The following is a 26999-nucleotide window of genomic DNA, read 5'->3' as shown; positions in this document are numbered from 1 at the left end:
CACATTTCTCATGAACATATTATCTTATAAAAAGAAGCTCTTCTTCCTGAGTTGGCCAAGTCAACTTTGGAAAATTTTTTATCTGGTTATGTCATCATCTTTCTGGTAAAATAAGTTTATTAAATTAATTTAAAAAAGTAAAATTTGCATGTCAGACTTTTAAGAATAAAATCACATTTCTAAATAGATGTGTTTCTATTAACCTTCAAATTGTGTCAATTGAAATTGGCAATTAAAAATATGCCTAATGGAAATACGTAATTTAGCAAAAACGCCCAAATATTACAAAAAAAATTTATGCTCGCATGAGATGGTTTTTCAGGCAATGCGAAAAAGGAATAATTAGCAAAACTGTAGTGGAAATATTTTTCTTTTCATATTAAGTTACATGGTGTACGTAACAAGTCATATGATCATTCCTAACTATAACCTCCAAGAAACACTTCAAAGGGGCTTTCCCTGCCATTAATGCTTAGATTATTGCACACGTCTGCAGTATGTTACAGCTCTGAAAACTGCCACCGGAGCTGATCGCGGCCACTCAAGTTAACGCTCGTGTTCCCAGTCACACCACAGCACATCCTAGAAGCCACTCTCCACGCTGCTTCTGTCAAGATACATGCATTCGCCTCCTTCAATTAGATATAATGGCTAGTGTAGCCAAAATCCCTGCACAATCTGTTGTCTTATTGTGAGTGGGATAAAAAAAATACGCTTGTTCGTATAACATCAGCTAATGCAAACGCCATCATTTCGCAATACTTTATCAACATCTCTAAAATATCGCCAAAGTTTAGTGCAAATTTGAAATGGAAATGCACCTAATAAGATGCATTTTTGACACATTTAAACACTTATTTCTCAGCTCCCTCCCTCAAACAGTAAACTCGTTTAACACAACAGAATAAGCGATACATGAGTTGCATACAACAAACTGACTTTGTGCTAATATCTCAAGTTACAATTAAACCTCTCAAGAAACTCTCCCACACAGCTTTTCTCTTTTTATTCATTTGCTTTGTCAATCAACATATCCACATTTGGTTAGAGCCAGTAGCAGCCCAAAGAGTCCAACAAAAACCATCAACATGTCCAATGACTCATGTCATGATGAAACACACTCTACCAGTCAAACATGCAGCGTCTGGTTAGCGTCCAGACAAGCAGACACAGGCGTCAAGCTCTGCCAAAACCACACTTTGAGCATGCCGGCCAGTTGGTCAGATTAACTAACCTCTTAGACCAAGGGAAGAGAAAACAAGCCGCCCACTTAGGGCCAATCCCATTACCACCTCAGAGGCCTGGCAGGCTGTAAGGTGTCAAAGACAGACAGCGGACAGTAACACAATGATTGATTGATTGACGTTTTCATGTCGGCCAGATGGTTAACTTAAGGACATCTTTAATCTATAGACTCATCTACGTCAAAGAACTTTAGTTGCTATGGAAGCAAGACAGAAAAAAGGAGTGTTGGTTCAGTTTAAGCCATCAGCAGATCTGTCATCATGCTTCTATTGTCCTAAGGATATGAAAAGTGAGTCATGGTATTTCTTCTACAACATTGCAACTGACATGTCTTAACCATCAAGTGCATTAACAAGCACTTAAATGTAAGATTTCATTTGGATTAAAACAATTATTTGTCTTCTCTAAATTTCCCATAAACACTCACCAGTCCTGTTTTTGTTATCTGACTAACAGACCTAGATAATAGAACTGCAGCTTGGCTTTATATAACACACATATATGGCTTTGTGCATTTGCTTCAAAAGACAGATGACTTGTACCGTTTTAGGAACGCACTTATTGGTACAATTATTCAAATACTCATTTTGTCATACTTGGACTGTAGCTTAACTACACTAAAAGCCATTATGACTCAATTATAACTGTAACACAATTACAGATTCCAAAACAGGACTTCCAGGGGGCTACACAGATCAGTTTTGATTATGCCTTGTTAAACCTGTACCCTTCAAATGTTTGGGTTCAGTACAATGCATTCATTTGAGAATGTTATTTCATACTAGTTGAGTCTCTATGATATTAAAAATAACACCATACAAAGACTTGTTAAACATCCCATCTGGACTTAATGTACAAATAAATTCTGTTAGGTCTCTCAGGGAAAGTTTCTCCATGACTGCCTGCAAAAAAAGTCAAAACTTACAGACAACAAACAACCTCAGGTGTCTCATTATAACGGCCACTTAAATAAAATTAAAGTCACGATGTAACAAAAGTAGCAGCAGACTCTTTCATATTATGATGTAGATCACAGTGAAATAGACTAAATGCAGGGACTTGATTTCAATGCGAGCTTGCAGTCGATTTTACGCAATGGGCGGGTTTTATGCGATTAAAAAAAACTGACATGCATCAGCCGAGAGAAGTCAATTGTTTCACCGGAAGATCTAGATATGAGAATGGATGAATTGCTTACAACAAGATCAAGAACTTGCATTTAGAAAAAAAAGATTTATTTCATGCAGACTATAATAACAATGATGGCAAATAGCATTCCGGTAAAATAAAACTCAAAAGAAAAACATTATTTCACATCAATGAAGAGGTACTTATTAAAGGGGGTTATGAGGGTACACGAGACAAAAACGGGTTGGGAAACACTGGCCTAGAACACAATAGTTCACTTATAAATATTTAAGATGAAGGAAACAAAAACAACCTATAAATGGATAAAGTGCTTTAAAACCTACATGAACCTCAAGTAGTTTAAAAGCATCTCTTTGAAACAAAATGAAAGACTCAGACTAGATAGGAGATTCTGTGGGAGGTAACAGTGAGAAGACTTATATATAGGCCATGCAGCTGGTCTCTCTGCAGTTCCAACACCCTTGAGCAAGGACAATTCATCTGCATTACTTGACGGTGGCAACTTCACAACTCGCATTACATTTGAACAATCACAGGAACATGGAGGCCCTCGCAAACAGTCCATCTGTGAATACCAAATACTGTTAAGATACTCATCCGCTCTCTCCAACAGTGCTTGGTCTGCAGAGCATAACAACTAGGGCTGTGTATTGATTCAAATGTCCCGATTCAATTCAATTTCGATTCAATTCTTGGTTCGATTGTTGATTTTTTTTATATAGCATTCAGTGAATATAGTTTTAATACAAATGCTATTGATATTTCTATAAAATAAACAGTAAACATTAGTTTACAAATGGTGAATTAATAAAAAGAAATTATGAGCCACAGGCCTTTTTTTTTTTTTTTGTATAGGTTCCTTTAAAAAAAGAAAGAAAAAAACAACAACAGTAGGGACCAATAAAATGTTCTTCATTTTTCTATTAATCAGATGAAGACCTAAAAATCTATTCTAATGAAACAAAAATAGAACCCTTTTTTCTTGCTGCACAACATAGGTTTACTGTTAAAATGAAAAAGAAAACATATGTGATTATTCCTTTAAAAATAAAGATGTATTAATATTTATTAGTAGTAGTAGAAGAATTGTCGTTACATTGTAATATATTTCTGACAGTTTCTTCAAGTTAAACTTGAACTTTTATTTTGACAGGTTGCCACAAGGAACTTGCAGCTGCTGTGTATGTGATATGAGGATAGTTTTCTCAAATTAAATGGTAAAATACTAATGAAGTGACTCAGAGCAGCTGGAGATTATATTTGTGTGTTCATATCATCATATAGAGAGACAGCAGAAGCTGAAAACACAGCAAGTGTCGTCCGCGCTTTAGTATGTGTGTAATAACTGCGTGATATATTGCGATATTAAATCTAATAAATTTTTTCTCACGCGCACACTCGAATCAAATCCGTCAAGGGCCTGGGGAGCAGCTGGCCCGTACAGTTAATGAATAACGGATCAACTATGACAACCTACATCGCACATCCTGCGATGTGACTATCGTGGATTCGTACATCGCGATATCGATGCTTAAACGACACATCGTGCAGCCCTATTAAGCACTGAATGAATGCCAGGCTGTCTGATGTAACATCGCACAAGGTAAAAAAAAAATTGGGTGAAATCTACTGGAGAAGACTAATGAAAAGATTCAGATTCATCAGACCTAGTTTTAAATGTTTTCTGAAATAAATAACAGAAAATATTGATTTGTGGCTTTTGACAATCAATAACGAATCGAGGTCATATTTTCGATCAATCATTTTTTAATAACAACTAAAGGGCAGAAAAAAAAAACAAGGAATCACCATAAAGCAATCCGGCACTCTTGGGAAGTGTAGTCTTTTACCAGAACATTTTATCTGCTCATAACTAATAATGCATGCACATCTAGAAAGAATGAACCCATTTAGCTACATTGAGATTTCTGGGATTACTATAAAAGAGTTCCATGGAGATGCTGGTCTGGTCCAGATAAATGAACTGGACAAAAATGAGGTCACCGTAACTCCCTTCTCAACCACACAGAACAGATTGAGTGAAACTCCTTCCATGTTTTGACATGCATCGCACATGACTGCAAATTCCAGGCTCAATACCACTCCACGGTCCATTGATAATGCTTTTCCAATCATCTAAATGTGATTCGAGTTTAAAAAGGATGCTGGGTTGCAATGCATGCTGATTTCATTACAAACATCAAGCTAAGACCAAGTCAGTGTGATTTGCTAGCTTGCACTGTGAACCTTTAGAAAGGATTTGTCCTACATAGCAAATATGGAAGACTGGGAATGTAATCTAGGGATGACACAGAAGGTTGTTATGCCCCTGAGGCATCTAGGCGGAACAGGGTAAATGTGATTTATGATCTGATTGGACAATTGCTTATTGTGGGTTAATCATTGCATTTTTAAATTGTTCAGACAACAACAGATGTGGACTTATTGTTAGCTCGAGGGAAACTTATTCACTTAAAAACCAGACCTATGCTACCACCAGACTATCTCATATAATTATTTTTAACAATAGCCTATGGCTAGACACGGTGGCATTGTCATCTTTAATACAATATATACATTTATACACATTTCTGTTACTTGAAATGAAAACATTAGCTGAAATAAAATAAATAAATAAAAACACAAAATTAGTTAAACTTTAACAAATTACAATGATCAGAACAGAAAACCTAATTCAAGATATTAGTATAAACTATCATTGTATCTCAGTAATGGTAAAAATAATACTGGTTGTAGCTTTTGCAAAATTCCAGTCTCTGACGAGGCTCCCAGGCTTTTCCATGGCATCATTCCGGATGAATTAAACAAGCTTTTTAAAAGGGCAACACACAGTGGAGAAGCTGGTCACAGCTGGGTGCTAGTGAAAACCAATTCACCATCTACTCTCACTTATCTTTTGTGTATATGCAACTGTGTATACTTTTCCCACATTAAACTCTGGGGGCCGCTTTTTGACTCTGTTGATTTCATATTCAAAGCATCGTTTTGTGATATTGGCTGAGTTTGTGCTTCAATAATACAAAACAGAAGACTGCTGTATTCACAGGAAGTCCGCACTGTAGTCACATTTCTGAGCTTTTGAGACCTTAAAAGCTCCCATAGTGTAAACACTGACACAAGTCATTGAAACAAGACAACACACTCATGACTGATGACCTACTACTATATGAACTTAGGTAAATAAATCAATTATTCACAGAAAAGGAAATCAGTTTAATGGAGGGTGTTCAAATGGGCGAGGGGTACGGGAGGAAGCAGTATTGATTTCATCGAAATAGTGCTGTAAAAGAAGATGAATTCAGCCCAGAGTAACATCACATTGACAGCAAGCAAGCGAAGCATCAAAACATTCCACCTATTAGTTTTTTGTTGGTTAAACTGATACAGCTATTTTTACATGATTAAATAAACAGTCACAAAATCATTTTATCCATTATGTTTTATTTGTAGCATTTCTGATGTTCAGCTTTTACCTTTCACGCATCAGTAAAATGCACAGCCAACTCCAAAGACTCTTAATGCCTGTTCACACTAAGAACAATAATTACAAAGTCAACTATAATGGTAACTCTATTAATATTTGACAACATTTTGTTTATTATACTCGTGAACATTGAGCTGCTCTTGTTGTCTGTCACTTTAAATTACTCAATGGATTCCGATTGGCTGTCAATTTTATCGTTCCTCAGCAATATAAAATATAAATTCTGAAAGTGATCCGAATTATATGCTTATTCTTCTGTGTCCTTACCATTACATCTGTTCTCACAGACTTAGAAAGATTATAAAAACGTTGTAGTGATGATTATATATATTGGTGTGATCGGGCCTTTACAGTGAGTGAGTGTATTAATCGATTCGCGTCTTTACTCAAATAGCTTAAGTCCGAAATTGACTGTTCTCGGTTCAATAAGTTGTTAACTTGAGAACCGCCTGGGCCGATTCGTGAACTAATCATTCAGACCGGTTTCTTGACCCTGGTCAACCAATTCACTAAAAAGATCCGACTCATAAGAACGATTCACTGACGAATCGGTTAGCGTCATAATAAACTACGATCTACGTACGTGAGAAGCGCGAGCGTATGTGGGGTGAGGAAAAAAACCCTTGTACGAATTCAACAGCAGCTGTCTGGGGTTTCTTTCTCTGCTGGGTATTATTCTCCACTTCGTCCCTTCATGTGTTAATCCAACAAAACACCACCAAACAAATGCATAATCCGATAAATGGAACAGGTCAAATCGCAATGACTGAAGATACAAGGTAACCGTGAAAAGTTGTAGCCTTTTTATTTCGGTCTTTAACAGCCATTTTCGCAATCTTGTTAGATGAAATCAAAGACGTATAACAAAGGTAAACCCCGCCTAAGATTGTTATCCAATAACAGTATTTTTAACAGACGCATAACGCATAACGTTAGATCAGTAGTGTTAACCAATCTTAAGAAAACCAGGACCTGCGTTTGATTTAAAAAATGAAGTTTATGGAACAACTTTTTGGAATACCTCGACCACATCACGCAGCGAACACAGAATTCTAACTGCAGACCCGATTAAAGCAACGGAGAGCCACAAACGCTTACCTTTTACCATGAATGGAGATAAGAGAGTTTGGTGTCTTCCGTCGTGAATCGAGCAAAGCACGGGCTACACATCTCCGGCATAAAAAGCGATCAGTTGGCGCACTTTCACTTCTCCAGTCTCCACAAACAAGAGCTCGCTCAGATTCAGTCCGCACGGCTTTATCAAGCACTACTGGCCAGCTTTAGTTCCTACAAAGGTATCGTCCAGGAAAGACATGCCTCAAGCTCTGATGCTTTTGATAAAACATCTACAATAACGTGATAGCACGAAGCGTCCCCGCAGATCCAGCGCGATTCTCGGTGATAGTTCCAGCAGGTAAAGTCAGGAACAGCCTGCGCTTCTCGTCAATAACAAGCTGTGAGAGCTCAGTGAACCGTGGCTTGGACTCGACTGGCTCGCTGTTCGCTCTGCCCACTCGAGCTTGTGAATGGTAATGAGCGTCCATGATGTCAGCAAGTCAACGGTCCTACATTAGTTTAATTAGCGACGTGAATAGCTGGTGTTGTTGGAATCATTTACATGCAAATAAGTCACTTTCCCTCCAACTGTAAAGACCCCTAGCAATACACGGATTTTTACAAGGCAAAAGACAGCTGAGGAGTGGAAAGAACGCCGTTTATATGTAAATGATGTGGCATTTATAAAGTCTAGGCCTATATAGGATGCATTTTTTTTCTTTGTCAACTTTTCCTTTATTACATTTAATTATATTTTCTCTTTTTAATTTATATTTTCCCCTGTACCACAGAGCACATCGGACCATATCTCACAGAACTTTATGCATAAAAATGATGCACAGTTTGCAAGATTAAAGGGGTGTCATTATTTCCTTATTTACTACATGACACATTTCACATACTCTCCCCTTATCCTAAATCTCCCAGTGAGTCAAAGACCACCAACAACCAACACAGACGATTCATAGATGATGCTTAACAGCATGAGCTACGCCTGGTTGGATAAATCAATACTCCTATCAAAAGCCTTCTCACAACACCAGTTTGCAACAAAGAAGGAAAAACAGGAATTTGACAACAGCGGTTAAATTACTTAATAAAACGTCTATAAATCTATTTAAATGCAGCTGGCTCTTTAACTTCCAGGTGGTTTAAGTCGTCGGTATGGATGTGCATCTATCTGAAAGGGTATCTCTTATTGGATTGTTCTTGTCATTTCAGCCTGAGCCAAACCCCTATACAGTATCTGTTACCCCCGTCCCAGTGCTTTAGGCTTTGGAGTAACACGCACTGACAGCCACAAGCTCACTGACATGCCTGGCTACAAGCCTACTCTGCTATAGAAATCCTGTAAACACAGTGCTCTCTCCAAGTCATGAGGCTGAGCGGCCTTTTTTATGATCACATTTAAAGGTGTGTGTTAAATCACAGTATTCTGCCTGTCTAACATCAAAAGACCACAATACAGCCTGAAGTGCATGGATAAAGAAGCACAGTGCAGTTGAAAGCATGACAGTTTTACCATTTAAAACCTTGAATTCACCTTATTTTAGCATTTATAGATCTTTTAAATTTTTATGTTTTCAGTTTACATTTTTTAATTACATTTTTTAAGTAATTTTTTATGTGTTTTGTCATTTTTATTAGCTATGTAGTTTTAATTTATATTTCAAATTCAGATTTATGTTTTATTCATTTCCAGTCAATTTAAAGTTTTTACATCTAATATTTATATTTTATTTCAGCTTTATTTCCATTAAGTTACCTCACTGCAGACGGGGAAAAACTGTAAATGTTTAATACTGCATTTTATGCTTCTATGTCAGTTTACTGTTATACTGTCAAATTTATGATTGTACTTTAAAAATATGAAGTGAAATATGAATATTTAAAGTGAAAAAAGTTTCATTATTATTTTGATTTTTGTTTTTTATATTTCCTGTTTTCATTTTACATTTATTTGATATTTTACCTATTTATTATATTTTTATAAATTACCATTTAGGTTGAATTAATATTTCAGATTAATTTAAGGTTTATGATTTATTAGTCATTTTAGTGCTTCAGCTTAACTTATTTTAGTCAGTTGCATTTCTAATTTTCGTTTAATTGAAGTTTTGCATATAATATTTATGTTTTATTTCAGCTTTACTTCACTTAAAAATGTTTTATTCATTTTAGTTTTATGTTTATTTGAATTGTTTTAGTTGGTATAGATTTGGTTTCGTTTGAATAAGAAATGCAAAGGTCCAATAAAATGGATGCCATCATTTCATGAAGGCACCACACCCCCTTTAGCAAAAATGCTGATAGCTATCATTCTCAGTCAACACTGGGGCAGCTGTACAGCTCAACAGCTGATTGTTGAGGAATGCTTACATCTCTTTTTCTGGTGTGACCTCAGGAAGAGATAACCAAATTCCATCTGGTGAATGGGCTGCAAGGAATCAAGGTACAGCAAACCACCTCCTCCACATTCAGTGCAGATTTTTTTTTTTTTCTGTAGGCTTCTAATATTCTGATTATAGAGTTGTTTTTAATATATTCCATGCCTTGGATAGTTTTATGCCTGGACATTCTTCTCGCATGTCAGGCTGAATTACATGCGGTATATGTGATTCTGGTATATAAAAAAGTGAAATTATTTTCATGGGTTACAAAAGAGACTTTGCTTGGAATTCAGTTCGCTTTGGAGTTGTGTTAACTATTTACAGCCTGCACATGCGAAGAAAGGGAAGAAAAGAGAGGCTGTGTAATACATTAAGCGATCCAGAGCTGCATTGGGACCCTGAGCTCCTGTATGACCTTGTGGATTAGCTGGCTATTTCTGCCCCACTTCTTCCACTTTGAAAGGGCTCTTCACTGTAGGGAAGTACTGCTGTGCCACATCCATCAAAGCATCAGATTAAAGGGAGGATAGCAGCTGCAGAGCATGATGGGAAGTTTTCTGAGCCATCCACATGCATTTTTCTGACTCAACCCAGAAGTGGAGCACATTTGTTTTGACAGTACTGAGGAAGTTTTTTACCGTACTGAAGAGTTACAAGTGGCGATACAACAAGGCACATGGACTATTATATTGTACATTTAATGGCGCACTTGGCTTGTTTTAAGATGGAACAATAAAGTGTCTCTAAAAATACCCGAAGCATTAGAGCTGCACTGATGATTCATCCAAACATTTCTCTCTCTCTCTCTCTCTCTCTCTCTCTCCATCTCTCCATCTTGCACATAGCAATCATATGCACTAATATAAACCTGTGCTTTCAGTCAGAACAATGTGAGGGGGCTGGGTCAGTGGCTCTCAAAGGGTCTTACATCACATTCCAGGGCCCATTTCACTGAACTTCCATTCACTCGCTACTAGAAGATCCACTCAGAGATGGTTGTAGGTGTTACATCCCACAGCACAGTCATGTTATTTCTCACAAAATACACAGGAGATGGTCTTGCCAGTGGTCTTTACATAAAGTTAAGAACTGTATGCAATTAAATTGGCATGATGTTGTCAGCAGGCTACTGAAATCCTTGATGTCTTAGTAAAGTCGAGAATAGATAAACGGCACTGTAAAAAATGCTACAATAAAAACTGTTAATGGTTAACTAAGTTACCTTACCATATATGGTAAAAAGCTGTGCATGGTTTAACATCACATTTTAATGTAATTTTACTGTAAACTACTGCCCAACTATACCGATCATACAATCTTAAAAAAAAATGAACAAAAGAGGAATATTGTGATATTTCTACCATGATTTAATGCTAGGAAATCACCAAGGACAGCATTTTAGCTTCCCCATGGCGATTTGCAATGGTTTTGAAGCAGCAAGTTCAACTTTAAAGTTAAATAAATGGGTGCTCAAGTATGCCCTGTTTAAATATTTAGTTTGCGGAGACTGCAGCAGCCAAAGAACAGTCCTTTATACACAGTAGAGACTCAGATGATATGTCCGGAAGAGAGAAAGAGTCAGATTAAGAAGAACGGTAAGATAAATGTGCACAATAAGTTTGTTTGGATATATTTTGGCAGAAAACAGAAACTACAGTTGATTCACACTTATGCTCCACTTCATGAATGATAACCTTATGTCATTATAATGTATCACCTTAAACCTTCCCATCACATTTAAAAAGCTTTTTCGCTATGTTTTTTAAAATCATTTATTTAGTTAGATTAAATGCTGTTTACCTCACATTTCAGAAAAGTATCTCTGGTGAAATCTGAATACGTTCTTTTATCATTGATCCTTATACAAATTACCAGAAATGTTTGGATCAATATTTAAACCACACTTATAAAAATCATTGCATTAAACAACCAAGTGGAATGTATTTTTAAGAGTGATAGCATATCATTTTCATCACCCATCTGGTAAATGCATTATCAGAGACATATGACCTCTTCGCCCAAAATGCTCTACATACACTTCCTTCTTACGGAGAAAGCATGTCAGGACTCACTTTCAACAATTCATCTTTAAAAGAGATATATTACCTCTGGACTAGCCCTGCACCTTTGAGATTTCCAGCGGCCAGCGGTGGAAAAACAAGAATACTAGTATCCGTTATAGTTTGATGTCACCCAGAAATGGTCAACTATTTATTAGAGGAGGGAGGCTCGGCTGCTATGGAAACATGAGAAGATAACATAAAAAGGACACTCCAGGAATGCCATAACAAAGAGGAAGAGACTTATTAAATAAGACTTTATCTAAACTATTCATTATGGCTGTTAATCTGTTAAGAGCTTAAATGGCATGTGGCGAAGGAAGAAATGGAATTAATTTGTGTTACTGCTACAAGGCAGAAATCCACAAGCTAGAAGAACATGCATGAGACATGGCGGAAAATGAATGAATTCAATTACAGATGAGAAAAGATCAGAGAAAGGGAAAATAGCATATTGAACAGTGACATGGAGTAGCGGGTGAGAGGTACAAATCGAAATCTGAAAAGTTGAAACTCCAGTTTCTTTGGAGGGCAGCTGTGTCTTGTACATATTTTATACACTACTGTTCAAAAGTGTAGGGTCAGTAAGGTTTTTTATGAATACTTTTATTCAACAAGGACACAAATAATTGATCAAAAGTGACAAAAAAGACATTTATAATGTTACAAAAATATATATTTCAAATTAATTCCTTTCTATATAACAAAGAATCCTGAAAAAAAGTATTTCGTTTTCACAAAAAAGGCACAACTGTTTTCAACAATGATAATAAAAGAAATGAGAAGATAAAATGATTTCTGAAGAATCGTATGACACTGAAGACTGGAGTAGTGGCTGCTGAAAATGTAGATTTGTCATCGCAGGAATAAATTACATTTTAAAATGTATTAAAATTGAAAATGGTTCCAATTGTAATAATATAATCACAATATTACACTTTTGACCAAATAAATGCCACTTTGGTAAACATAAGATACTACTTCTAAAACATTTAAAAAAATCATACCCACCCCAAACTGTAGAATTTATAATATCCAGGAAGTAAGAATTGAAATATAAAAACATTAGAAAAGAGCGAGGTGATAAATCTACATATAAACAGTGAGAAAGAAAGATGGACTTTATTTTCCCATATTAGCTCCATAAATCCTCTTTGCTATTTAACAGTCCTCAACTCTCCTAAAATCTTGCACTGTGGTCTTTGCTTATTTACATTTCCTTCATATGAACTGAAGAAGAAAGTAACACCCTACATGGCATTAAAGGCCCAGGCAGACATCAAGCAGAAAGGGGAGCACACACACACACACCGTTTTGTGTGTTTATTTAAACTGCAAATGATGGGGGATGGAGTGTTTGTGTGTGTGTGTGTGGGACACTGGATATTGAAAAGGTTTGGTGTTAAACTGCAGGTCTTGGTCCATTTGACACATATCTACACTCTATGCTTTTCACAGTGTGCTTGTTTCTCACAGACTCCTCCTGCTTCATACACAGACGCTCCTCTGTATGGGATGTCCTGGAGATGGATCAGAGCACAGGGCTAGAGGGGAGTTATACATGCACCCCAAACCTCTTAGCCTTGGAATTGAACCCTCCTTTGTCTTCACTAATTTTCCTTACTTACTAGGAAGAAACTGAGGCATTGTCAGGCCAGATCTGATCCACATATGGAAAACAGCACTTCTGCCACACAATGGCATTGTTTGGAGCTGTTCCAGATCTCCACAGTAGTTAACTTAAGCAAGCTGCCAGTGAATAAATATGAAGATTACTCTGGGATTGCGATGTGAGATCCAGACAGATATATAAGCAGATATATGAAATTTTTAATATTTGTATTCATTTTGTTTTGAAAACAACATCCAAAATTTACATTTTATAACTCTAAAAATGTAATGTTGTGTAAAAGCTTTGTTCTTTGGAACACAATTTAAGATATTTTGGATGAAAACAGGGAGTCTATGGGACAGTTTCAAGCCTCAAGAAAAGTGCAAAAGATTTTTTTTTTTATTACTCTTTTATGCCACGCGTGTCCACACTCACACTGGTGCCCTTTGTTTAGTCATGAGGCATTGAACGTCGGTCATAATCGCTCAAACGATATCGGTCCGATATATATACTATGAAATTTAAAGACATTTCTTTAAATGTATAGCACCGTAATGAAGGCAGCAACATATGATAAATAGGACAAGAAAGGAAATACTAATAATAATCTTTCATTGCGCAAAACTATAAATATGAAAAAAAAATCCCTTTATTCACAAAAAAGATTTAATGCTCACTTGAGGTGGTTTTTGAGTTTGTTGAAAAAGGGTTAATGTGAATAACGGGAGATTGAAAGACATTTTGCATACAAATCCTGGATGAGCGTTCAAAATACGTCATGTGACATTGCACTATGAGACGGCATAACCTGACTAACCAAGCTGACTGTTTTCATGGTCATTCTGAAGTGCCAGAGCAAAGTCTGTCATCAAATTTTTTTTGCATAACTGCCTCCCAGAACGTTCTACAACGTCTGCATACCCGAACAGCTGACATTGACCTCCAAAAGCAAGACTGCATTTATTGTGTCTTGTCTGCTCACTCGAAGCGCAAGTAGCATAATTTATTATATTTGAGATTTTTTTTCAGTGGCTTCTCCTACTTTTCTTAGTGATATTTAGTGCCAGTTTTTCCAGGAAGTGATGATTTCGTTCTCTCTGACTCGTTGGATGCAAACAGTCCTTATTTGCAAATGTTTTATGTGATATTCTAATTTTAAACAGAAATTAAATTTACAACTTAGGATAGAAACCCAGCTAATGATGCACTTGAAGCAACACTCACAACGCACAGTGCTCTGCATAGAAAAGTTCAGAGCACAAAGGGAAAAGATATAACTGATGCACACACACACTCACACAGACACTGGTTTCCATGTTTTATGGAGATATTCCATAGCCATAATGATGTTTCTACTATACAAACTTTATATACCCTACAAACCCTTACCCTAAACCTCACAATAATAATAATAATAAAAAAACACTCAAAACTTTCTGATGTTTTAGGTTTTCAAAACAGATAATTTTTTATGATTTATAAGCTTGTTTCCTCATGGGGACAAAAATATGTCACCACATAGACAAGGATTTTGGACTCTTGCCATCTTTGTCCCCATAACTTAGATTATACCTGAACCACAAATACACCCACCCACCCACCAACACTTTGTGGCACGTGGCACACCTGCCTTTTCTGACCTATTTTCTATCCCTGTTAATTTCCGGGTGAAAGTCACTGAAATCTGAAATAACTCTCATCAGTTCCTTCCATAGACGCCTTAGAGAAGGTAGGCTGTAATTCTACAGTGCCAAATCAGAGCAGTTTCTTAAACCCCCCAGCATGTGGGTGTAGAAAGGACATAAATAGCACACTTTCACTAAAAACACACACACAAAAAAACAAGCCGTTTAAAACACTGAAATCTAATAGGTGATTTTAATGGCACAATGTAATAAATCCTGCTATGCTTAAAGCATCATTAATATGAAGTGTTTATTAGACTGAGCTCGTGCCTTCTGAAAATTGTAGTTTAAAAATCACAAGCCAAATGAACAACAACTCCACATACTGTAATGAAAAACTCAATCCCGTTTGTCTGCATCCCAGCGGCTCTTGGCTTGATGTTAATTACTGATTAAAATGTTAAAACCGTTTAGCTCATGGCTGGAATATGTAATCACTCTACTTTATCATTCACGGCTGGTGCCGAGAGACCAATCTGCTGAATGCTACATCTGTCACCCCTTCCGGCGATTCGTCACTGTGCGGGCGTAACAAGTCAGAGGATATGACATAATTATCCCATTTTGTTCTTTCCGTGTTGCACACTAGCTATCATGCCCTGAATATGAACCCATAAAACAATGAAACAAACTGTGCGTGTCAGAAACACAAGGCCAGAGGAATGGACACCATGTTTTCATCATGGTTATCGTGAATTACCATCTTCAGGCCAGAGGTCAGTGTTGCAGCGGCTAGCATGTGAGAGTTCGATGTTGACACATGCCTGATAATTAGCACTTTTGGCATTAAAGGTCTTGTCATACAGATAAGCTATGCTAATATAGTACAACACACAAAACAGCATTAGCATGCAGTAGAAGGCACTATATGCAGCTAAAATGACAGTTAGCAGGATATGTCGCGTTTTAAATGCTAGTATCTTAGGAGGGTGTTTATAGCTAGTTAAACCTACAAGATTTCCTTAGTTTAAACAGTGCCACCAGCTAACTTTTACTGGCTACAATATAGCTATGAACCTCCAATAGCTAGTCTAGCACCAAACTAGCATAAATTAGCCTGAACTAGCATGGTTGAAATCCTCTGTAGAGAGGCTAACAGACCCACAGGTGTTCTTGATCACATTATTGATCTGTTTATACTCTCATTTAATGTTTAATCTAAGCCTAAAGAGGTTTTCCTATCAGCTACCCACAGAGATCTTGTTTTATTTATTTATTTTTGCCTAGTATGAAGCAAATTATGTAGCAAATCAGGCCATATGTACATCTAAACATGATCTAGCAGACCTCCTAGGTACGCATATCATGTGAAGTGCAGAGGCAAATGAAATTAAATAAATATGTAAGGCTCACAGATTTGAAATGACGCTAGTAAGCAGTTTTTCCTTCCTCACAGGATTCTGTGTGTGGGAGTGCAAACAATGTATGAACTCAACCATCTGGTCTGTTTTACAGCCTGTGCTTGCAAATCCTTCCTATTTCTAAAGTAGCATCTCAAGTTTTCATTTGGTTTTTTATTCTTCGCTCAAGAGAGTTGTCTTTTTGTTGGTAAGCAGACAAACACGCAATCTACGAGATGCTGTAAAGATAAGAACAAAAGGAGGTCAGGACCAGACTGGTCACACTCACACGAGTCTCCACCACAGAGCTCCGTTTTAGAGGCCAGTTGAGGAATTTGGCACACTAAAGATGGTGACCGGCGTTAAACTTTAGAGATCCTGTGTCGGCTACAAACACACACACTTACACACAAATAAACACAGCTCTAACCCAAACCCTAACTCGAACAAAAAACCCTCACACACAAACCAGAAGATCCTATTCATGAGGGAAATTACTTGGGTTAACCAACATGGTGTTAACTTTAGTCTATATCAAGAGAATACATTCATAAAAATGTCCCATAAACATTCTTTAACGATTTAAAATCATTTGTTTGTGGGCATCCCGTGTTCGAATTCTGTCTCAAGGAAATTTCAAAGTCCCACCCCTCCTCTCTCTCTCTCATTTCGCTTCCTGTCTATTCTGATCTGTCCTATCACAATAAAAGCAAAATATGGCAAAAAAAATCTGTTTGTGCATCTTTAACCAGTGTTTGAGTTTTGGGGTGAGGCTAACAGTTTATCTGCCAATCATTGAGTCTCATTCACTATTAATGGCATGAATTAGGCTATTTCATGTGTGTATGCACAGAAAAACATCTTGCTATGTTCATATGGACGTTATTTATTCTTAATTCCAAATGAGTATTCCAAATATTCTCATACAAAATTTATTTTACAGCAGCAAACATACAATGCTCTAAAAATGCCATCGCCTGACGTTATGCAGATTCCCAAGCAAAGCCAAGTGTGCCATCCTTAAAGGTGCTGTAGGGAACTTATACATATTTATTAAACCTGTCATTATGTCCTGACAGTAGAATATGAGACAGATAATCTGTGAAAAAAATCAAGCTCCTCTGGCTCCTCCCAGTGGTTCTATTGCCATTTGCAGAAACTCCATCGCTCCCGGTAAGAAACAACCAATCAGAGCTGCGGTCTGTAACTTTGTTTGTGTTCAAAATGTAGAAAAATTTATATAATAAGCGAGTACACCATGAATCCATTTTCCAAACCGTGTTTTTGGCTTGTCCTGAATCACTAGGGTGCACCTTTAATAAGTGTTTATATTCAGACTATTTTAGATTGCTTCGGGGATGCCGCGGCGGAGTAACCCAGTACCTTTGTGATTCTTCATAGACATAAACAGAGAGAAGTAGTTCCTGCTACGATGTTCTTCCGCAAGACGCAAGCAGTTCTGTTTATTAACCGCTAGAGCGTCAAAAGTTCCCTACCGCAGCTTTAAAACCATTTAAAACAACAATAAACATATTTTATACAGACCTAGATTACAAACCTCCCATAAGCCATCTGCATATTTATACAGCGAGATCTTGCAGCCCAAGCTATAACACAAGCTATACTCTTTCATTACATATTATAAAATAAACTTATGGTGAAATATAACATTTCAACACAATTATAAAGTCTATATATGATGATTTGTTCATGAAAACTCTTTTTTTTTTTTTTTTTTTTGGAGATTTCACGCACCAATTTGGGTATGTGCATGCTTGGTGAATGAGCATTGTTTTAGGAAATTAATTCAGTGATGTAAGTGGATGAATGTGACACTCTTCATTCAGCTAAGGAACAAAATTTCACACTCTTCCAGCAGCGGAAACAAAATTCAGCATATGAGTCAGACACACAAAAAAGACTAAATGGAAATCAGTTGTATCAAAGCCTCACACCTGCTTAATGGAAGAAACAATCACTGTGATTCATTTCTATGTCCTTTATATTTTCTAAGCCAGATTTGCTGCCTCTAATTGCCTTGAGTTGACATTAATACTGAATATATGACTCAGTGTGGGTCTCACCCTCTCTATGCTACAAGCTTTCTCAACTAGGCCATTGCAAGGACTCTAGAAGGCACAGTCTTAGATTTGTTTAAATGGCAATTCATTGCATGACTAAGTCTTTGTCATCCAATAAATTACAGAGATGAAAAATGACAGCAGCCCTTTAAAGATAGACACTGCCATGATGAGCAAAGCTTTTAACCTCATTTTCTGTAAGTAGAGCACAAGGTTGGTTATATTGGTATTTTAAACTATTGGACATTCGGGTAATGCATAATGCTTAAAGGGACGATTCCCTCTGCCACCATTGTTCACTCTCTTGTCGTTTCAAACCTGTACGACATTCTTTTATGAATGGAAATGACCTATTGCACCGCTTGCTCTTTACCATAAAGTTACAATGAATGAGGACTCAAATGACATGAAATCACCATAGAAGTATCTTAAAAGGTGTTAATACAACTCTTGCACTATATTCCAAGTGTAATCATTTTGTTTAATGTTTATTCACTCTCAATCCATCCAACATATATAGATGAGTTTGTTTCTTCATTGGAACAGATTTGAATTTTTTTTTTAGCATTACATCACTTAAATGGGTGCCATCAGAATGAGTCCAACCAGCTGATCATGGCACACAAAAATAATCAAGAAAATTTCAATGACAGTATTTTCATTTTTGGGTGAACTTTTCCTTTAATATTTTTGTTAATGCGTGAAACAACCACTTCAAAATTCTGTTCATCAGAGTTTAATGAGAATATTTGACAGATTTGGGTTAGGTGCTACAGAGAGCAGTTGTCTCTGTGTGTGTCTCAATAAGACTGAACAAATGAAAGAAGATTCTCTTTCATTACTAGAGACACAACCCCTCCTCAAGCCCCAGGGAGTTGTTTCGTGTGTGTGTGTGTGTGTGTGTGTGGAGTTGACAATGGGCTTCAGGAGGAACCTAATTGTTTGCAAATGGTTTAGTCGAGCAATGATGAAAAAACACCATGGGGGTAAATGTGTTCATGTGAGTAAATGTTCAACATATAACATGCTGACTAGAAACCAAACAAAGAGAATGAGACCCATCCACCATCCAGCTCATCTACTGAAGCATGACTGTTCAATGGGACAGATCTATCACACTTCTCCTCTTGCTGGCATCTGGGAGAATGTTGTGCCAACAATTTACTTAGCCTCAGATTTAGGGCTTTGTGGGAATGTGTGAGCCTAGGGGGAAGGGACATTATGGTGGAAGGGTAAGGGTGTTAATGGTTAAATGTCTCCCTCGCCTTGTTCTGATGTCACTGGATCAAGATATCTTCCAAAAAACACGGCATGTGGTTGAAATTAAACCCTGAACACGAGGAGAAACCAATTCTGGGTACATGAAATCTTGAAATGCTTCATTTGTGGTCATAGATATCAGACTGATATTAGAAAAATACCAACAATGGTCTCAGATATTTATAAATTAACATTCTTTCTCCACATTTAACCCAGTGTTAAACACAATACGGTGAAAACATTTGAGGTCATTGTCCAAAAAGAAACCGGAGCCATTTATTGAGCAGAAGGAACAGACAGAAAGATTGATATGTTTTTTTTATGTGTCAGTGTTCAAAATGAGGAATAGATGAAAAGAGCAGAGAGAGGGAGGAGAAAAAGAAAGATGAAGTTTGCTCTCTCATGCTTGCACTAACAGAGTCAACATGAGTCTTGCTTTTGCTTTCTTTGAGAAAAGTCACAAAGTCACATTTTTCTATAGAGCTCAGCATCAAAACAAACACTATCTACTCTGAGGCTTAGGAACAGCTTAAGCCAACCGTTAAATTGTATTTTTTTGTGTGAAATGCATACACAATCCACATTACGATTAAGGGTTAAATCATAAAATAGAATTAAAATAAGAACAGTGCATAAATAAAACTTATGAATAATACCTTATAAATAAACCTCACTGTAAAATATCCTTTTTTGGATTTTCTTTTCTAGTCCATGCATGCATAACCGTTAAAGGCACTTAGAGCTGATCTCGTTGCTAGTAGGGAGGTGTAAAGCCCAAGGGAAGTTAAAGAGGTGGTCTGTTTAATTTTAAAATGCAATGGTTGAAAACCAGAACGAATGCCAGCAACGCTCCACTTGGAGGGAAGTCATACTCTGACTTGCCCTCTGGAGTTACACACATGCAATATGAACAAACACCGTGCACAGTCCACACCTCAGCCATATTTGAGGACTTAAACTCATGGTCTGTGCTAATTTACAGATCCTGTCCATCTAATTAAATGTACACAGTCAGTCAGTCCCAGTGAAAGGCTGCAGAAGTGTGTTACATTAATAACAATCACTAGCAGTCTTATCACACTCACCACAGCTTTCACCAGCTTAATGAGCGCAGGACTGCTTAGCAAGACCTGCTAAACAATACCACCGGGACAGATGAGGCCACGAGCACATATACCCTCACGCAGTGGCTGAAAACTGCACCATCAGCGTTATTTTGATAACTAATGCACTTTTAATATTCCTGAGGTGTGGTTTGCACTCAAGCACTAGATGTTGCTGTGTGTGTGTGTGTGTGTGTGTGTGTGTGAAGAAACAGACTTGATGCTGTGTAATGCATATTTAGAAACTCTGGTTGTAATTCTGATGCAAAAAATAAATAAAAATAACAAATAAAATAACAAACAAAATAAAATAAATGGATTGTGTGTTTAAAAGAAACAGACTGGATTGGAATATTTCTACAGGGCAGGGACTGATGATAGAATAGAATAGAATAGAATAGAATAGAATAGAATAGAATAGAATAGAATAGAATAGAATAAATTACTTCTTATAGTACTTTAAAGCAATAGATGATGATTGTGTTAAAAGACAGAGATAGACTGGATGAATAAAAATTAAATTAAATTAAATTAAGATTATGGTTTGTGTGTTTTAAAGGCAAAAACAGACTTGATTCGGTAAAAACTAAATTAAAATAAAACAAAATATAAATATAATATAATATACTCCTGGATAGTGTCCTAAAATGCCGCTCCTCTCAGTACATCTTCTGCTGTATTTGGGAAATCAATTACAAGTGCAACTGCATTTTTACTTGTTTGGAAAAGTCTCCAGAATGATCCTGTGTCCCTGAGGTAAACAAGAGAGGAAACGGACAAAGCTAGAGAAAGAGAACAAGAAAAAAAAAAGAGGGGGAGGCAAATGCTTGATTTTTTTTGACAGATTGTCAGGCTTGGGGAGTGAATGAGAGTGCGTCAGGCATGGACCCGTATCGAAGATCAGACGAAACTGCCATTTGCTGGCAGAGCTTTGTTAGCGTGAAGGCCAACATTGTGAATTTAATCTTTACTGAATATTGCAGATCTACAGACATCAAGCCCACACACACTCGCACTTCAGTATGAATCTTTAACCGGAAACATGATCGGGACTTAAGCTTGGCTGAACACTGCCTAAATTAATGGTTATGAATGAGGGGAAAGGAAACATTAGAGTCGAGTATGTTTGGATTTGGATACCATAATGCTCTCTAATCTGATTTAGGCTTCTAATACATTTATTAAGTACATTCTTTAAACAAAAGAAGTGTATATATACACACTGCTAAACACATAGTTTGACGTATCCTTCCCAAATTGGAACCTCAAGTGATTTGAGATGCTCTTTACAGGCAGCAAATTCGTAACAGCTCTATCATACACACCACAAATGGAGTTTAGGGGAAGGTGTCATATTTACAATGGTACAAATTAAAAGACTCTGTGAGAGACAGATAGAAAATGGTTAGACATGAGCAAACAACATCATTCTCCATTTAAAAGCACTACATTATAACAAATGCTTTGGAGGGCTTCTAAAAGTAAAAAAATACTTGCAGGTTCTCTCCAAAAATGTGTACATTTAAACAATATTCTTATAAAACTACAATAAATGAATAATAATCATTAATCTGTGAAGGGCACCTATAGTACAATGTTACCTGGCTTTCCTAATTTACATATATTCAGTCTCGCTCTTTTCTTGTCCTCCTTTTACTTTTCCCCCTTATTTTCCTTCACGTGTGCTTTTCATTTTCCTTCCAAGGAATCTCCGAGGGCGTTAGCATTACTTGGAAGCACGCTGCTCTCTTCACGCGTACGCACAAGCACAAACCTGTAATTTTTCTCATTCCCTTGGACAAGAGCCTCCAATTGTGACCATGGACTATGAAGACATCACGCACAGAAAATTGGTGGAAAAAGTCCCCTTATGTCGCTCAGTGCACAGAGGGAGAGCTGTTGTGGAGATCTCGCCTGTTGTCTGGCAAAACATACAGAGGTATCTCAAGCATGCCCAGCCGTTGTACACTCTTTCACACACACACACACACACACACACACTACAGGACACTTGGAAAGTTCCAGTGGTACACAAACAGCATTGCTGGCTCTATTACAAAGTGAGAGCACACTTCAATAGGAAAGCTTTTCTATCCTTTTCTTTGTTCTCAACGTCCAGTGCCAAAGTTTTCAGAGGCTAGAAGTGGTACGTGGTCCATGATGCTCTCATAGCCTGACAAACACATAACCACGCATGATCTGTTTCATCTGACATCCATGCGTGTTACCGTATCAAGAACACGCTCTAAAGTTCACACTTGTCACATTTAAGCATGACTTATTGAAAGTCATCCCTGGGGGTCCGTTTGCCATTTTGTGCGGCAAAGCTCTTAAAACGAGTGTGTATAGATGAGGTCCGCTGATCGCGCATGGCGTGACGTGATGGAGTGGGGTGTTTGCTGCCAAGGCTGCGGCTTTGGACAGCCAGTGAAAGAGAAAGAGAGTGAGATGAAGGAAAAAAGAAGAGGGGGAGGGAAGGATACTTTATTATAGCCTCATTTATCATAACAGGTACTGAAGTTGCACCTTCTATATTTCCTTGTTCGTTTTAAATGTTCCTCTCTTTCTTCCTCAGAACTGCTGACTCTGTTCTCCATCTTAATCTGTTCTAACTGCATCCATGTGTCATCATCTTTTTTTCTGACTTTTTTTCTTCTTCACTTGCAAACAGTGTCCTCAGACCTATATCCAGTTTCAGACTGACTCTGGATCAGTACTGCTAGTTCTAAAGGAGCTTGTCTATAGCCTCTCCACCACCTGTTCCTGAAACATCAGAAGATCAGCAATTTATGCATTTAGAACAGGCCTCTCAGAGCTATACACACACACACACACACACACACACACACGTGAACTTCAAACCCGAATACTTGTCAGATAAGAGGTGAGGTGAGCTAGCACAGACTAAAGAATCAGGTTAACAATTAATTCATATTTTCTGTTTCTTATAGCATTATAGTTTTGTCTTGTTTGTATTGTGTTTAATTAACGTTAGCATAATTAGGGATGTAACATAACATTTTAATTACATTTTGCTCAAATGAATGAAATGAACCAAATGACTTGAAAAAAGTTTGGTTCATTTTGCTGAATGGTAAAATGATCTGAACTTCCCATTACGAACATTTACTCTCTGACAGCAGATGGCGCTGAACAGCAGAAATGCAACCGTTAAAGAAACCCCATAAACAAAGCAGCTGCCCTACTTTCGGTTTCTGAAATGTATTTAAATTATTTATATAGCATTCAATTTTGTGTATTAACTATGGTGTTCATCACAGCGCCAAATACTTCAATATTTAGACTTAATAGGATATTTATTTTGTAACCATTTTACATTTTAATCTGGACTACAACATCGATTGTTTGAAAGTGTTTTGAGTCTTTATTGTTCAGTCACACTTCATAATTAGGGCTTCATTAGTTAACATTAGTTAATTAATTAATTAAACTGCCAATTAAAAAATCTTGTAAACATTGATTAATCTTTGGTAATTTGAATATTTAATAACAATGTTAAAATCAAAATTTGCAACTGTGTTTTATATTGAGCTAACATAAACTAAGAGTTGTATTTTTAACAGATTAATAACGTATGTAGCAAATTTAGCTATTGCTCATTGTTAATGTTAATGCATTAACTAAGGTTAACTAATTGGATTTTAGTGATAACTATTACTATTTTTTATTCTTTTGCACTTTAATCTTTGTAAAACTTTATCAAAAATTTTGTGAATTATTGTTTTTAAATGTTCAGTTATTTTTATTATTAGAAAAAGTTATTAAACCTGTTAAACACTATTATGACAACATGTTTTTGCAACTAAGTTTCAATAAATGATAATACCGTATATGGTAAAAGCATTAGCAATTAATCACAAAATGAAAATTTTATACCGGCATATCCCTAATTTGTGCGCAAAAATTTTCTCATAGCTTTATAAGATTATGGTTGAACCACTGATGTTACATGGGCTATTTTAATGATGTCCTTATTACCTCTTTGGGCCTTAAACATCTCAGTTGTATTGTCTATGCAGGGTCAGAATGCTTTCAGATTTCATCAAAAATAAATCTTAATTTGTGTTCAGATATTCACATACAGACTTCATATTTCCTGAGGAGTCATCAAGCCTTTATGCTTACTGAGTCACAGTCTTTCTAATCATGCTGAAGTATTCTTAGATAAATTAATCTTTTCAAAACGTTACACAATCAGGCCGTATGAGTCACTGCATTCAATTCGTTCTCATCAATAACACAAAGACCCTCTTGACTCTATGTTAGTCAGCATCCTTTATGTTTTTTTTTTTATATATATATAAATCATTGCAACTATTAAACATACAATGTTCAGACCACAAGTTTTTCCCCCCATTAAAGCTTAAGTGTGTCATCCAGGCCTGACGTTTCTACTCAGCCTCTCACAGTTCACCAATCTCAGTAGTATCACATGCCAGAGACATTCAGACTTTCCAGCAGCTATGAACTTTACCATCCCAGTTGCTACAGACACACCATTTTCCAACCAAGAGGGTACATGTTCACAAAGTATCCACAAGAAAGAGAAGATTGCAGGTTTGAGAGAAAGAGAGCTGATACTCTTACTGAATTCAGTTACTGTGATTGCAAGCAGGACAAAGCTATATTTTATGTGCATATCTGACAAATCAGCCCCACATATGCACGTACACAGCAGATATTAAACATGCCTTTGGGGTTGGCTCACTTTAACTTGACACATGACATATGACACTTGGCATTAACACATGACCTCTGGCTGCCTAGCATTTGACTTCAGTGGTTATGTCAGTGTCTGGGAGATGAGCTATGATCCCAATTAGTGTGTGTCATCAATAATCACAGACGGCTCCATACTAAGTGATTACAACCACAATGGTTACAAGAGTACTTGGTTTAACCATGCATACTCTGTCTGGAGCAGCCCTCGAAGTTTCCATAGGCAGAAACTCTACCAAATGGTCTGCCAAGACATGTGCATGTGTTTGTGGGTGGGTGTCAGCAACAGGGTTGAGAACTATTTTTAAAAGATACTGGAACCGCATGATATTCATGACTGTTAGAGGTTTTTGAACATCTGCACACTTTCATCGATGTGAGTTCAGAGTAGTCTGCTTCACAAACAAACACTCTTATGATTAAAGTCTTTTTTAATTAATCAGATGAATTGGTTTGAATCAATTTAATGAGTCACTCTCTATTTAATCAGTTAGAGTGGGTCTTCACAGCTCATTATTTTGTCAGGCCAAATTAAACCCTTTGAACGGCTACTTTTTATTTACAGGGATAGTTCACCCAAAAATGAAATTTCTGCTATCAACTAGCCTACTCACACTGTTTCTGTCAAACACAAAATAGTTTATTTTTCGGTGCACTCTTCAAGGCTTAAATCAGTGCAATTAGTAACAATGATTTAACTAAAAAAGGAAACAGTACTAAGTAAATTAACAGTTTTGTTTAAAAAGAATGCATTAAAGTAATCAAAAGTGACAGTAAAGAAATGTATTACGTTACAAAATATTTCTATTTCAAATAAAGCCTATTCTTTTTCATTTTCTACTCAATGAATCCATGAAAAATATCATGCCCTCTGTAAAACCATCAAGCGTTGATAATAAGCGTTAAAATCAGCAGAATTATTTCTAAAGAACCATGAGACACTGAATGGAGTACTAATTGATGGACAATAAATTGTATTTCAGTGTTACTATTTTACTGTATTTCTGATCAAATAAATGCAGCCCTGGTGAGCATAAAATGTTTAAAAATCTTACCTATTTAGTCTTTTAAAATTGTATTGCATAAAAATGTTTTTGTTTAGCATGTTTGTTTAGTACTGTATGTAGCTAAGAAAAATTATTGAAGAGGTAGGGTCCATCTTTAAAAATAAATAAACAAAAATATACTTAAAGAATCACCAAGAAATCAGAATTGGAACCAGAATTGCTAAATTCCTTATAATTCTCATCCCTATTCCCCAACTTTCTATCTCTACATCAAGGAGTCAAGGACTGTGCACCAATAAAAGACTACAGTAAAAACACATTAACCCAGTTAATCCTGTAACTCAGCTTAGCATGACACCATTTAATTAAGTCAAACAGCTCCGATTCAAACTCCTCTAGTTAAGCCCAAAAAGAGCTCCTCACGGTTCATGAATCCGCAACGCAGGCGACCAAGCCTTTCCAAAAGCCTTTTCCCTGTTTGGTGACACATGCGGCTCCACTTTGATGACTAATTGCTTGTAAAAAAAAAAAAAGGAGTGTACTTGGACCTGTCTATGCTCTGATTGATTCTAATGGATATGCACAATCTGTCCGTGGTGAAATTTAAGGAGGAAGATTAGAGCTTCATGGCAACTAGTAGTTAATTTGTTGCATGCTTGTCTGCGTGTATTTTAAGCACAGCAGCTTGGAAAGCTAGAATGTAGAACAAAGACGATCAGTGAACCAGAGACTGGCAACCAAATGATTGTCCAAAAGGGATTATGGA

The 26999-nt window shown here is 36.7% G+C and overlaps 1 protein-coding gene across 3 annotated transcripts in view; it reads right to left on the bottom strand.

The window, feature by feature from the left end:
- LOC113110993 (prickle-like protein 2) overlaps positions 1-26999 on the bottom strand; it is a 72415-nt gene that overhangs the window by 11295 nt on the left and 34121 nt on the right. The window contains exon 1 of one of the 3 annotated variants that reach the window (XM_026275352.1): positions 6998-7541. The exons of the other annotated variants lie outside the window; for them this stretch is intronic. The gene's annotated coding sequence lies outside the window, so the exon portion shown is untranslated. Of the gene's footprint in view, positions 1-6997; positions 7542-26999 lie in introns of those variants that run through there. 3 annotated transcript variants of the gene reach the window in all.

The sequence above is a fragment of the Carassius auratus genome, chromosome 11, assembly GCF_003368295.1.
Source record: "Carassius auratus strain Wakin chromosome 11, ASM336829v1, whole genome shotgun sequence".
NCBI classification, from domain to species: Eukaryota; Metazoa; Chordata; class Actinopteri; order Cypriniformes; family Cyprinidae; genus Carassius; species Carassius auratus.
This window is presented reverse-complemented; position numbering and strand designations above follow the sequence as displayed.